Source organism: Pleurodeles waltl, chromosome 8, assembly GCF_031143425.1.
Source record: "Pleurodeles waltl isolate 20211129_DDA chromosome 8, aPleWal1.hap1.20221129, whole genome shotgun sequence".
Classification (NCBI taxonomy): domain Eukaryota; kingdom Metazoa; phylum Chordata; class Amphibia; order Caudata; family Salamandridae; genus Pleurodeles; species Pleurodeles waltl.
In genome coordinates this window covers 998,455,258-998,469,800 of record NC_090447.1, presented here as the reverse complement: position 1 = coordinate 998,469,800, position 14,543 = coordinate 998,455,258, and positions in this window count along the sequence as shown.

The window sequence follows — 14,543 nt, the reverse complement described above, 5'->3', positions numbered from 1 at the left end:
GCTTGTAAACCTAATCATGGCAATGATTGCATGATGCATTTGTGCATGATGTTTGAGTGCCTGTGGGCTAGTTTGTAGAAGATACTTGACTTCAGCAAATCATTTGCAAAAAAATCACCAGCTGAAATGTTTTGGGGAGTGTCTGTCCTGTGAGTACTAGGCAGTCCTTTTTTGGCTTGTGGACCTCATGAGGTTGAGTATTACTGTGCAGTTCTTTGCAATGCCAAAAACCTGTAATTTAGGCTTTTTTTTGCAAGTTATAAAGATCATTAGTCAAAACTTAGTCTTGTAGGGTGCTGCAGGTTTAAAAATTAAGTTCCTGTTGAATCTTGAATAAGTTACAATTTATATATAGTTTTCAGTCAGTGCTGTTCGATTAAAAAACAACTTTTAATCATAATAAGATTCAGGGCCTCATTACGACTTCCATAGGACCGCCGCAGCAGTCAAAAGACCGTCAGTAATGGAGGCCTTTTGCACGCCATATTAGGAGTTTTCCACTGGGCAAGCGGGCGAAAACAGCGTTTCCACCAGCTGGCCCAGTGGAAAACTCACCACAACATAATCAATCCGGCGGCAATGTTGTGGTGCGTCGGGTGCAACAGCACCCGTTGCGCATTTCGGCAGTGAAATGTGCAACGGGGCTGTCCATGGGGGGTCCCTGCACTGCCCATGCCAAGTGCATAGACAGTGGAGGGGCCCACATGAGGCCCCCAATGCCCCCTTTCCGCCAGCCTTTGCATGGCGGTGAGACCGTCATGCAAAGGCTGGCGGAAGGGGCCTCGTAATTCCCTGGGCAGCGTTGCTTGCATTGGATTGAGACCACCAAGATCGCCAGGCTGTCGACAGACGGCACCCTGGCAGTGCCGGCGGTCAAACCGTGGCCCATCTGGCGGTCCGACCACCATCATGAGTGTGGCGGTCTTGAGACTGCCATACTCGCAATGAGGGCCTCAGTGCTATTGAAAAATATAGTAGTTCCCAAACTAGTACTTTTTATGATTACAGGATTTTCAGCAACTCCTCTGTCTTATCTGCAAATACTTCGAGTGGGTATTTAACATATCTCTGTGTTCTTCGATATCCAGCAGTTCTAATGTGCTTGTTCCATTGTAACACTCACACATTAGAGCATAGTTTTATCTCTTAGTTATTTCAGCCTTACTTTATTTGGATCATGTCTCGTTTGTAGTTTTCTTTAGCAGTGTCGATACAACATGCAACTTTACGGGCACTTGTGGTTTTAGTAGTGTGTGTAAGTGATGCAGCTATGTGTGATCATATCTGATCTAAATATTGGTGCTAGCAGGAAGCAGCCACAGTCAAGCTAAGGAGGAGTAACACTGTCATGTATCTGACTTTTCTTCCAATCACCTAAGAACTGTGTGACATCTGACCTATGACCTTCTCCTATAACTTGTGTATGATATCTGCCAGTGGAGGTCGCCACTGGATAGTTATAGTTGGGTCTACATTTTGTTTCCATAGGAAATGCCTTTTTGTGGTTTGCTAATAACTTTAGTACAGTTTGGCAAATCCTAACAAAACTTTGAAACCTTCCAAAAATTGAAGGTTTTAGGGTGATCCTTCAAGTGTGGGCCAGGAAAGAGAGGGGCCCAAAATGCAAAATCCCCATGCATTTTCCATAGACTTCACCATGCACAGCTATCCAACATATCACATATGACATGTTCTATTACATCACTGATAACATCACTACAGCATTTGAAATTAGATCTTTCATGACACAACTGTGCAAGGCGAGGGCTGAAGCTATAGTTCCCTTAGGGTACGAGTTATTGTTACTTGAGAAAACTACGACTGGTGAGTTTCAGTGTATTTGTTTTTAGTTTAAAACGTTACGTTGTCACTGAAATTTTCACCTAACTATGAACTTACTTTAACCTTTGGTTGTTTCAGAGAATTTCTAGGGTGTTCAACGTAAAGTTATATTTTATTACAATCGTAAAGCCAATGTTATGAACAGCCTGCAACCATGCCAATGCGTTAAGCCCCAAAAGGCAACCATCATCCCGCCGCACATGCCCGAGCTTGCAGGCAACCAACCCTACATCACGCATTGCCTTTTGGCTTGCGTGACAGGTGGTTGGTCTCACAGGTCCTGGCAACATTCAAGCAGGCTTAATGACTTTGTCAAAAAGTCACAACACCAAAATATAAAAAGTTAGCGTGTTGGCTTTATCAAGGGGTGACAATATATATGTGTGTGTGTGTACATACATATATATAAATATATGTGTGTGTGTGTGTGTGTGTGTGTATATATATATATATATATATATATATATATATATAGCACAGATCAGTCTTTTTCCAAATTTTTTAATCAAATATATTTTTCAGTAATTCACACACTACCATGTCTACTAACGTTTATTATTCAAATGTTTAATAAAGTTTTTATTAAAAAAAAGGCTGCACCTTTTACTTTTATTATTATGTTTTGTGGGTGAAAATGACAAAACAAATATTCAGAGACATAGCTTTAAAAAAAAACAAACAATGAAACCAACATGTTTCTGTGTCTTTCTCGTAATATTTTTTGGCTCAGAAAAAACAACCACAAGTGGGCCTTGCACTACAGCTGAAGAGCGTAGAGCACCAGCTAGGAGTGGTTTACGAAAATATGATAAGTTTGCCTCAGCATGGATTTAGTGACCCATGAGATTGTGTTTTTTTAATGTTGTTGGTGTCCTGCCGCCCCCAAAAACATTAAAAAAAGCTTGGTAGTTCTCCACCCTTTCCTAGGGGCACCACTAGCTCAAACAAATATTTCAGGGTATTATGGTGTCCTCTGTCAAAGGAGCAGTAAATAATAAACAATCAGCTACTGCTTCACTTTAAAAAGAAAAAATTATTGTGGGTGTCCCAATGCCCACCTAGAACATGGATATATTATATTTATAAGGGGGGGGGGGTGTGCAGCCTCTCCTTCCCAAGCCTTTGCAGGTGCTGGGGGACACCATCCCACCAGAGCATTTTTATTGGATTAAGGGGAAGAGGCAGTACACCCCCCACCTCCCTGGTTATTTACGGCCCTCAGCATCTCATCCCTGGGGCCTCTAGTGGGTGCCCTGTGCCCACCTGAGGCAACACAAACCGGTAAGTTGGGGATCCCATGGTCTGGTTGCTGGTGGGAGCAGGCACCTTTCCTTTGCTCCTGCCCAAGTGGAGCAGCATTTCTATAGTGCTCCTGCTGTGTGAAAGCAAAGTAGAGATCCCTGTCTGGGAGAGTGCAGGCATGATACGTGGGCACTCTCCCGGGCAGAGAGCCACCGTGTCCCAGGGTAGGCTCCTGCCCAGGTTGTTGGGGCCACAGGATGAATAACACCACAGGGAAGGGGCGTGGGGCCCCCCTCCCATTTATGTTATCTTTTTTTTGGCCCTCGGGATGGAGGCCCCCCACACCTAGCACTACCCACCCCCTGCCCCCCCACATCCCCCAGGAGTCCTAGCCCAGTCCGTGGGGTCATATTTATTTAATTTAAAATGCAGATGGCAGTCTTGAATTTTTCATTATAAAAGTTGCACTCCACAAGCGGGATCGCAGTTTTTTTTTTTTTTTTAAACTTGTATTTTTGCTCTTAATATCTCAAAAACTATTGAACAGATTTACACCAAATCAACAAAACATACTTTATATCTAGCTTCCCGACGAATTTGGTGTAATTCCGCTCAGCAGTTTTTTGTGATAGCGCTGGTCAAAAAAGTAAATAGAAAATGCATGAGGATATTGTGTTTTGGGACCCCTTGGTCCCCGAATTGATGGATCACCTGAAAACTTTCCATGAAGGGGCTAGTCAAAAAGAGCACTTTTTATAAAAGTTTTTTGAAGGTTTGTCAAATGATGCCTGTTATTGGCAAACCAAAAAAGGCATACCATTTGGAAACGCAAACCTAACCATAAATACCCAGTGGTGACTGCCACTGGGTTTTATATATCAAAATGGAGGGATAACAATCTCCATAGTATACTTTGGTGTGCACAGGGGTAGGTATTGGCAAACACCTTCCATTAAAAAGAGTGACTTTCCCCAAAACTATGAACTAACAGTTGTGGTAATGGCTCTCCCTAAACCATATAAATATATAACCATTCTTCCAACATATCAGAACATATCTTCCCCACAATTCTTCAGATAAACCAAGTGGTCAAAGCCACTAATCCCAAACTGTCCATGCTGAAAAAAATATCCATCTTCGCCAGACAAATCATCTAATCGAATTGACAAGATCTTTAGCCCTATCAAAATGCATCACTGCAACATCATCTATGCCAGCTTTCCAAAAATATAAATCCAACAATTTAAAAGAAGAATGCAATGAAACAGGCCATCGGCAACTACTTCTAACCTACAAAGAGTCTGAGATCTTCAGTCTTCTTCCAAATAAAGCCTGCATGAATAGCACACTGTGCAAGATCTCTTAAAGTCTCCAGCCCTCCTCGCTGCAGTGATCTAGAACTTGCCATACTATGAACTATCATAATTTTTTTAAATACCTTAAGGCCTCTGCTTTTAAAGATGCTTTCAACACACATTGCCGGCTCTCTGGGATCAGGATACATTCTCCATTAAGATCTTTCAAGCCAAACCCGTGTTCAAAGACACAAGTAGCCACAAATATCTCACTGACAGACTGCTGTATTTTTGTCTAGAATTGATTTCTTTAGTCAGTCACTTTCTGCCTGAAACCTCAAAGGTTATTGTCCCAGGAATTTTTCACCAATTCCCACAGCTATGACCTGACTGGAAAGCTACATGTCAGTATTGCAAAATGTCCTTAAATAAACGTACGTACATACGTGGCATGGTGTTGGCTGTCTTCAAGGATTTGGTTGCAGGCCAGCTGGCCAACCCTTCCTAAAAAAAAAAATTTTTAAATCACAAAAAAAAAACAAGGGTTACAAGGACGTTATAGTTAGGAAATAGAATATGAAGTACCTTAAAAATAAAAATAAAACAAAGGTTACAGGGATGTTAAAGTTAGGTTATAGCCCTTGCCATGCACTGCTAATTACCCCACATATTACAACACTGATGACATCTTCTATGAAACAATTAAATCACTTCAACATTTGCAACATTTCTAATAAAATTATTGATGAGAACACTGTGCATGATGTGGGAGGGTTAACTTAAAGTTACCTTATGGCGCGAGTTATAGTTTTGTGAGATAACTCTTACTGCTGAATTTCTGTGGTTTTGTGAGTGTGAATTCGGAACCTAACTGTAACGTCCCTGTAAAACACACACACACCCCCGCCCAAAAAGGCAGTCGCAACTTTTTTTTTTTTTTATCTATATTTTTATTGTTTACCTTGGGCATGTATCATAAACATTACAGCCTTATATCTCATCAATCAAATGCAGTCCTTAAAAGCATCATAATTTTCAGCTGTCTGTAGGCGTGGACATATGTCACACACAATGATCATTTGCATCCCACTGTGAAAGATCATGCAATCATGTATTAGCGGGTGTTCTCTATGTGTCATCTATTTGAGCTCTGTTCCTCCACTAGGTTCAACGGCAGCCCATATGGATCGAACTGTATTTCAAACTAATAACATTTCAAACCAAACTTGGGTCTTTCCAGGGGGGGTCTATTATCATACTCGTGTTTGTTCTATAACCTTTTGTCTGAGGCCTCGATTTGATTCTCCCCTGTCTTTGTCAGTCTACAGGGGCTTATGTGGAGAAGATCTAGCCACTGTCTATTCTCCACCTTGTCTGCGGACAGCCTCGGCTTCCTCTGTGTGAGCTCTAAGGGCTGTCTGGTTTTAAGCAAATATCCAAGCGGCTGTTGGTCTCAATTATTGCTATCAGCTAGCAAGGTCTCTTAGGAGTTTAAGTGTGAGAGGCAACTGAACTTGTTTCTGTCCCTGTATCTTCACCCTGGTGTTCCCAGGCTCCTAGGATATCTGACCAACGCCCCGCCAATGGCTGTCGCCTTATCCCCCGTTTATCTTCTTGGACTAGTGCCCATTCTTTGGCCCTAACCCATTGTGTTACTTTTTGCTTCCAGCGTAACACCGGTGGGCCCATCCCAGACTTCTACTGTTTGGCTATAATTTTTTTAGCCATTATCATGGATATATACACAAATGTATTGCCCACTTGTTTCCGTCCAACCCTGGGGTACAGCCCCAACAAACAAGTCTCTGGGGTACATGGAAGACTACGTCCCAGTACTTCATTCAGCCTGCAAAGGACCACCTCCCAGAATCCCTGGATTACAGGACAGGTCCACGCCATATGGCCAAAGTTAGCCTCCAGGGACAAACATCTTGGAGATTATTTTGGTTCCCCCCCATATATAGCTTGCAGCCTATGTGGTGTTAAGTAGGTCATGTGTAAATAATTAACTTGAGTATACTTTAATCTTGTATTCCTGGAGACTTTACGTGTATAGGCCAACATTTTCTTCCAGTCCGTGTCCGATACCTCTCGACCTGGTAATGTCTTCCATCTCTGCCTTATCTTAATTAGGGGCTTCTGGGTTGTGTGTAGGAGTGCCTGATATAGGCACTTTACTAGGTGTCCAGTCCCCCCCAGTGTCAGTAAGCTCTGTAGTACTGGGTGCATTTCCGGTTCCCGGTCGGTGCACTGCCACATGTCTCTAAAGGAGCACAAAAGAGCATGGTACGTTAAAAAATGGCCTGAGGGTAAGTCATACTGCTCCCATAGTTCTGCAAATGGCAAAAGAGTCCCCTGTTGAAAGCAGTCCCCCACTGTCAGTAATCCCACCTCCGTCCAGGATGCCAGCTACCCACGCTTAAACACAGTCAGGAGGTCTGTGTGGTAGTCCCATCAAGGGCACCACCGGTGCATACGTAGGAGACCCCTTTGTTCTACTAAGGCATCTCCTCCAGGTCCACAAGGCCACTTCCAACAGTGCCAGCGGACAAGGGGCCACCACTGATTTGCTGAGTAGTTTAGCCAGAAGAGGCCACTGATTCTGTCACCCCTCTGTATCCCCCAATTCCCCAAGGTTAGCGCCCCCCCCAGCCATTCCGCCACCCACAGCAACTGCACTGCTACAGCTCAGAATCTGGCACTCCCTCGTCTAGGGGGTTGCGAAGGATCTCTAGCTAAACTCTATTCCGTGCACCATCCCAGACCAGGTCACGGAGCAGGGAGTGTAACTGTTTAAACCATGTGGACGGTATCTTAACCGGTAAATTAACAAAGTAATATAGCAGTTTGGGTAGCATTATAATTTTGGCTAAGGAGATCCGAGCCATTATTGACAATTCAGGGGCCTCAAAAAGGACACACAAGATCTGAACGATCTAAAGGCAGCGCCCATGTTAGCATCCTGTAGGTCCAGCAGGGAGTGAAATATACAAATGCACAGGTATTTAAAGGAGACAGGGGCCCAGGCCAATCCATGTGGGATCATAGGTGGCTGGGGGTGTCTGCTCCCAGGGGGAATAAATAAGTTTTAGTTGTGTTAACGTGTAGAATATGTAGGCCTGAGTATCTAACGAATTCCTACAGTATAGACATTGCCTTTGCCACTCCATAGGAGCCATATTTTAAATAAAGGAGCAGGTCTTCAGCATAGAGGGATATGGTATGCTCCTGGCCATCCAGAGAGAGCCGCATTTCCGCCCTTCGCTGGCGAAATGTCACTGCCTGTGGCTTAAATGCCAGTGCAAACAGAAGGGATGACAGCGGGCACTCCTGCCTGGTGCCCCTGTGAATTCATATTGGGCGGAAACCACTCCTCTCGTCCGCACCCTGGCCTTGGGGCAGGCATAAAGTAGCTTTACCCCATTTGTCGCATAACAGTAAGTAGGAAATCCCATCTGAGAGAGTCAAATGCCTTTTCGAGGTCGATGGACATTAGCATCGCGTCCGGGTGGAGCTCCACTCCCAGGTGGTGCATGTCATGGTACACCATACGTAAATTGAGGGAGGTGTTTCACGATGAGATAAACCCATTCTGATCTGGGTGGATCAGGCTCTGCATATGCGGGGCCAGTCTCATGGCCAAGACCTTACTATTTTGAAGGCTAAATTAAGCAAGGAGCGGGGGCGGAATGCCGTGACCGGAGCCCCCTGGACCTCTTATTTGGGTAATGGTATCACCAGTGTGTTGCTAGTAGACATTGGCAATTGTCCCAGTTTAAACAATTTGGCATATAGTATTGCAGTTTGGGAGCGAGCGTCGCAGTGAAGGCGGTATAAAACTGTGCCGGAAGTCTGTCAGGGCGAGGGGTTTTCCCGTACGCCATCTCCTTAATGGCTGCCTGAGTCCCCTACACTGTTACTGGTCCCCCAATTCCCTAAAGTGCCCTGTGAAGTAGGATATATCATGTTCAATTGAATGGGGTTCAGGTGGTCAGTCATTTCCGTCTCTGCAAGGGCCCAAGGGTGGCAATATAAATGCTCGTAGTATTTTCAGAAGGCCTCATTTATCTCCCTCTGCGTGTACACTAGAAGACCATCTCTTAACAGTTGAGTGATTTGCTTCCCCCCAGTTGGGGATGCAACTAACCAGGCAAGCAGCCTCCCAACCCTTCCCTCCTCATCGCGTGTCTTCACCATGTAATCATTGTGATCTAAACAACGGAGACAATCAAATGCTTTAATCCGCTCTAATGTCCTCATGTAGGTCACCTACTCCTTCTTCAAGCCCAAACCGGTTATCTAGCTCCTGAGGTCTATCCTCCATCCCCTTAAGCTCTTCCTCCAGCCCTTTCCTGGCCCCCACCCTTTGACCGATGCAGTACCCATGGAGCACCACCTTCAGGGCCTCCCATTCAGCCAGCCTGGTGGTGGCCGTTCCTTGTTTGTATTCCAAAAAGTCTGTAATGGCCTTTTGTAATGACTCCCTGAAGGGAAATGTCTTCTAGCAACGGGGGTTAAGATCCCAGAGGGGTATTGCTGGACTCTCCAGCAATGGGCAAAGTTGAAGTAACAGCGGGCTATGATCTGACAAAGTGCACCCAGATACTCTGTGTGCAGTGGCAAGTGGCCCAGTGAGGAGGAACATAAAAACATATCTAACCTTGTGTGTAATTTGTAGACCTGTGAGTAATAAGAAAATTCCCGTAGTTGGGTGTGGCGAGCTCTCCATATCTGTAGCAGGTCCCAGTGGGTCAACCATTGTCGCAGGCCCTCAGATAATCTCCGTGCCGTTGCTCCCGACAATGGGGAAGGAGATCTATTGAGTTCCACGTTCACTACACGATTAAAAGTCACCACCCAGGAGTAGTTTGTCAGCCCCTATGATAGCCAAAGGGTTCAAGAACTCATTAAGGAGCTGTACCTGGTCTTGGTTTGAGGCATAAATGGATCCTAATATTATTTCTTTACCCAGAAGCCTACCCTTAATCAAGACATAACACCCCCTTTCATCAATCAGTGTATGTATGTGTTCAGATGGGACACCCTGCCCTTACCCATATGAGCACTTCCCTTTAGTAGGCCAAGTATGTAGTGGCGTAGATATGACCCTGCCATCAAGAGCACAGTCGCTCGACCTCACCCTGTATTAAGGGGGTCTCCTGTAGCATAACTATTTGCGCCTCTCTACGTTTTAAGTATCTTTGTATACTGTATCTCTTAGCAGCCGACCCCATTCCTCTGACATTCCAGGTTAGAAATTACAGTTTGGGGTGTGGTTCATCTGTCTGCACCATAAACGAGTATGTGTGTGGTACTCTCCAGCATGCTCCCCACTCTGCTCTGTGTGGCCCTCTTATACATCCGTGACCCCCAGGACCTACAACAACAGTCCCCACATTGAACTCCCTCTCCCAAGGGCAGTCCAGCAACGGCTGCCCGCCCAAACCTAGAAAACAAAAACATTAGTAGAAAATCACCACTTCCAGTTCCGCTGTTGCAACTTGATAGTTATAGTTAGGTCAGCTGTTCTACAGGAAAAGCATTTTTTTTGTTGCTAATACCTATGGCACCATTTGACGAATCTCCACAAAACATTCCAAAAAAGGTGCTACTTTTTAACTATTTTGTGCATGGAAAATTTTAGGATGATCCGTCAAGCGGTTACAGAGGGGTGGAAAGGGGGGGGTCCCAAAATGCAAAATCCCCTGGTATTTTCCATTGACTTCTTTCAACAGGACTACAGCAAAAACTGCTGAATGGAATTACACCAAATTTGACAGGACACTAGATCTTGGTACCCAGATTGTGCTTTTTGTGATTCGTTTCTTTGAGAAATTAAGGTTTATAAAAATATATATATCTGCACTATTGGGTTTGAAGAACTCTCATGAGAGTACCTTGAATGGTGTGTTTTTTGAGAAAAATGTTGCCGGCAGCTGTTTCAGGACTTGGGGGCTTAGTTAAAACAAAAAAATAAAATAATAATAAATAACTTCTGCTTCTCTAGACCTAATGAGGGGGCCTAGAGGAACCACCCCTGGGGCCAAAACACAAAAAAAACAGAATTTTTTTTTTGCCCTGCTCCCACAGTTTCGCAAAAACACAGGAAAACAAAATGACAGCCGGGGCCACTTTTTTCACTTATAGGCTCTGGGGAGCCCACCCCTGGGGCTGCATTTTATATGTGGAGGGGGGAATGCGGGTTCCCTTCCTGAGCCATTGTAGGCCCTGGGGAGCCCACCACCAGGGCCATTATAGGCCCCCAGGGGCCACTTACTTTAAGAGGGGTCCTACGCCACCCGCTCTGTGAGCCTTCTGTGGCCACAGAGAGTCCACCCCTAGGGTCTGCTCACTAGCTGTGTTCTAGGGAGCCATGCCCGGAAAACAGGAGTTTCTCTGCCTGCACCCTCATTAGTGGGGAAACTTGTGTTTGCTCCCACACATTTTCATAACGCTCCCAGTGGGCAGCAGCTTTGAAAATGGTCCCGCCCACGGGAGTATTCTTTTGATCTGTTACCCTGCCCTCACAGAGGCGAGCAGGGAAACGGATCAAGAGAATTCTCCTGCCCGGAGAGAACAGCATAAGTAGCTGCTCCCTGTGGGTGGGAGCACTGCCAGCTCCTTCAGCATGTGGGAAGCCAACACGGGCTGCTGGGGCCGTGGTCCCCAGCGTTGTGATTGGTGAGTCCTCTATCATGGCGGGCCCTGGGGAAAACGGCTCAGTGAAGGGGACCACAGCCCCACCTCCCCCTTTAAGAAAAGTAGTGACCCTGGGAGATGGGCCCCCCAAGGCCTTTTAAAGGCTCTGGAAGGGGGGCCGCGCTGCCACCCTATCCTTTACCAATAAAAAAATGGCCCTGAATGATGGGGTCTCCATGGCCTAATAAGGCTCAAGGGGGGAGGGGGCACACAGCCCCATTCTGATTTTTGTAAGTTTTGGCCCCCTTCCCCTTGAGAAAATAAAGTCTCTGGTTGATGGTGTCCCCAGGGTCTAAAGGTGCTTGGGGCATGGGGTCCCGCAGGGCCATAATAGGCTCAGGGACGGGCCCTTCTCCACTTAATATATATATATATATATATAAACAGCTCTGGGGGTATGGGGTCCCCAGCACCATAATATGCTCAGGAAGAGGGGCCACATTGCTTTACTGTGTTTTTCAGTGCAAAAAAAAATATATGTGTATATATATATATATATACTGGTCAAGCCTGGGTTTGCTAAATCTAAAGAATTCAGCAATCATCTACCCTTATCATACTACCGCCTGTGAATTTTGAAACTGGATCATCTTTATAAATGACGAAGAATACCCAAGTTAGTTCTCAAATGAGCATTTATTTATTTTTCAATTATTATCAAAGCAAAGTTTAACAATTCTCCTGTACCGAAATGCACCAAATACAGACTACAAAAATAATGTGAAATAATATTTAACATTATTTCTTAACTTCTTTTGGATGCTAAAAATCAGCAATATGAACACAACCAACTTACATGAAACCTAACCCAAATGTGTCTTCACCAATATCGTGTTAGCCAAAACGCAAGCATACTAAAATGTACATTTACTTAAATCCAGTTTCAGGCACTTTAGATTGTTAATGTTGAACCACTCTTAAACCCTGCCAGCCTGCTGGCTTCCTCGCTTCGACAAGATCCAGAAATTCCGTCTGTGATGGTCCTTTGAAGGAGCATAAAGGCTGTGCTTGCCTTTCCCTCAAGAGTTTTGTAGGAAATTGGTTGGGCCTGTGGTTTTTTTGTTACTTGCATAAGAATTCAATATACATGCTTTAGTTATGAAATGATTTTCCAGTGCATTTTGGCTTACAGAATTCTGTGAGTATTTTATAAAATTATTTATTAGCACACTTGCATTGTGGATTTGATTGGAATAGTACTTTTTTTTTTAGCCTTTTTGATTGTGACTTGTATATTCTGTATTATCGGTGTTGGCATATCTTGAGCCAGTTGCATTTAAGTTTAGCTATTTGTTTTTTTATATTTTTAATTCTTCATTCATCCTAGGGGCATGGTTTTTGTTATGCATGGATGTTTAGATGAATTAGGAGATAAAATGCTTTCTGAAGCCATCCATAGACTGTTTGTACAGAATTGATTGTGACCAGATCTGTGGTTGAGGTAAGCAGGTTTTCTAGTTCCTCCAAATTTACCTTGTTACAGGGTGGATATCTAGTTGTGGGCAAGAAGCTCTAGTTGGGGTGAGTTTTGGTGACTTGTGTTGGAAGGCAACGAGGTAGTAGTCTGACTAAGTGAGTGGAGTAATTGTTTGGAATGTGACTAGGCCTGGGTTGTCGAAGATGATATCTAATATGTGTGCAGCGATGCATGTGTGACTTGGGAAAAGTGGTTGTTGGATGTATGTGCCTAGGCCAGCCAGTGAGGATGGTTCTGGAGTGCTGCATTTTATGTTTTTGCAAACCATATGTTGAGGTCACCAAGGATGCATATGTTTGAGTATGTTGTGAAAAAAGATAGAGATTATATGTAGCAACGTGTCTGGGAAGGTTGCATTGCTAGGTTGTGGTCTGTAGAGAATGCAAAAGTCACATGAAAAGGTTGGGGTAGGTTTGGGTCTGACAAGGAAGGTCTCAAGATTGTAAAGAAACATCCTTAGATTTGGTAATAGCATGTTTTTTGCACGCTGCACTGTGCATATGAATTACATAGACTGAGAAAGATTCAGGATTCCCACGTGTTTACTGCAGTCTTGAGTGTTTAAGGATCTTGCCTTTAGGGAAGTCCTAAGGGCTTCTTCATAGAGAATTGAGGGGTTGATACCATCCAACAGACGACTATGGAAGGCATTTAAGATCATAATTTGGGCCTATTGTATAGCCCCTTATGGTGTAAGAAACACACAGTGGGCAAATTAATGATCTGGAAAGAAGGCTCAGCATCCGGACAAAGATCAGTTAGTGTGGAAAGAGATAATGCCATACTGGGTTTGAAAGCAAAATCAGAAAAAATGGGTAAATTTGACCACATGTGCTGCTTTTCTAAACATTACTGCAAGAATAAGGTGAGGCTTGTCATTCGGGAGAGAGGGAAAAGGGCAATAGCAGCTGTTGTTAAAAAGCGGGGCTGATTTTTGATAAAAATTACATTAATGTGGCATTTTTTAAATCCGGGGTCTCCAACCTTTCTAAAGCAAAGTATCAACTTATTCATTTTACAGTTTTATATAGCACTCATATAAAGTTAGTTGAAAAGAACGTGGGCACTTTACATTTCAATAACTGTCAACAACTTGTGACTAGCTACATCCCTAGCTTTTTTAAGAAAAGATAGTGCCATGACTCACACATCATTACTAAATACTATACAATCCAAATTATTTTGACGATGTAGGAAGTTGCAGCCCCAGTCAGGCCATTGCGATGGTATCAGCAGGTGTGGCCCCGACCGGGCCAATGACAGTTATTTTAATGGCACACATATCACCTGGGAGGGTAGCCTGGGGCCAGAGGAGAAGGGTGCTGTCCTGGTAGGGGCCTATTGGAAGACCCAGGTTTGGTGGTTTTTTTTTTTTACAAACGTCTAGAATTTAACTTTGATGTGCAGGGCCTTGGAAGCCAGGTACGAGAAAGTGTGCCTGATGGCTATTGCTCTACGGATGCTGGGAATGTGGGTGAGCAGGAGGCTGGCCAAGCAGAGGTTTCTGGTTGATTTGAGGAAGCTGGTGCTACTGTTCAGATATGCAGGACCTAGATTCATCTGAAGATTTTCTGCAGAGATTGAGGGTGTGAACAGGAAGAGTTGACCACAGTGATCTGGTTGGTCAGAGATTTTATTGTTGGCTGCTAACCCTAGGTTCCTGGCTTGGTTTGCCAGGTTCGGCATCAGTCCTAGTTCGGGTGGCCAGCAGGCTGTACTCCAGAACAAGGTGTGGGCACTGACGATGTTGGTGAGTGGTGCCATGTAGACATTGAAGAGTGTAAGGCTGACCAAGAATCCTTCGGTGTCACCCTAGATCAGGCTAGAAGCAGAAGAAGTGTATGGATCCAGGCTGAGAGACTGTGTGTTTGCTGAGGAAGGAGCTGATCCATCAGAGAGCGCGTCTATGTTTTCCAGTTTTGTGGAGGTGTCAGATAAGGATGGGGTGAGAGATGGTGTTGATTGCCACAGAGAGGTCAGAGTTGGAT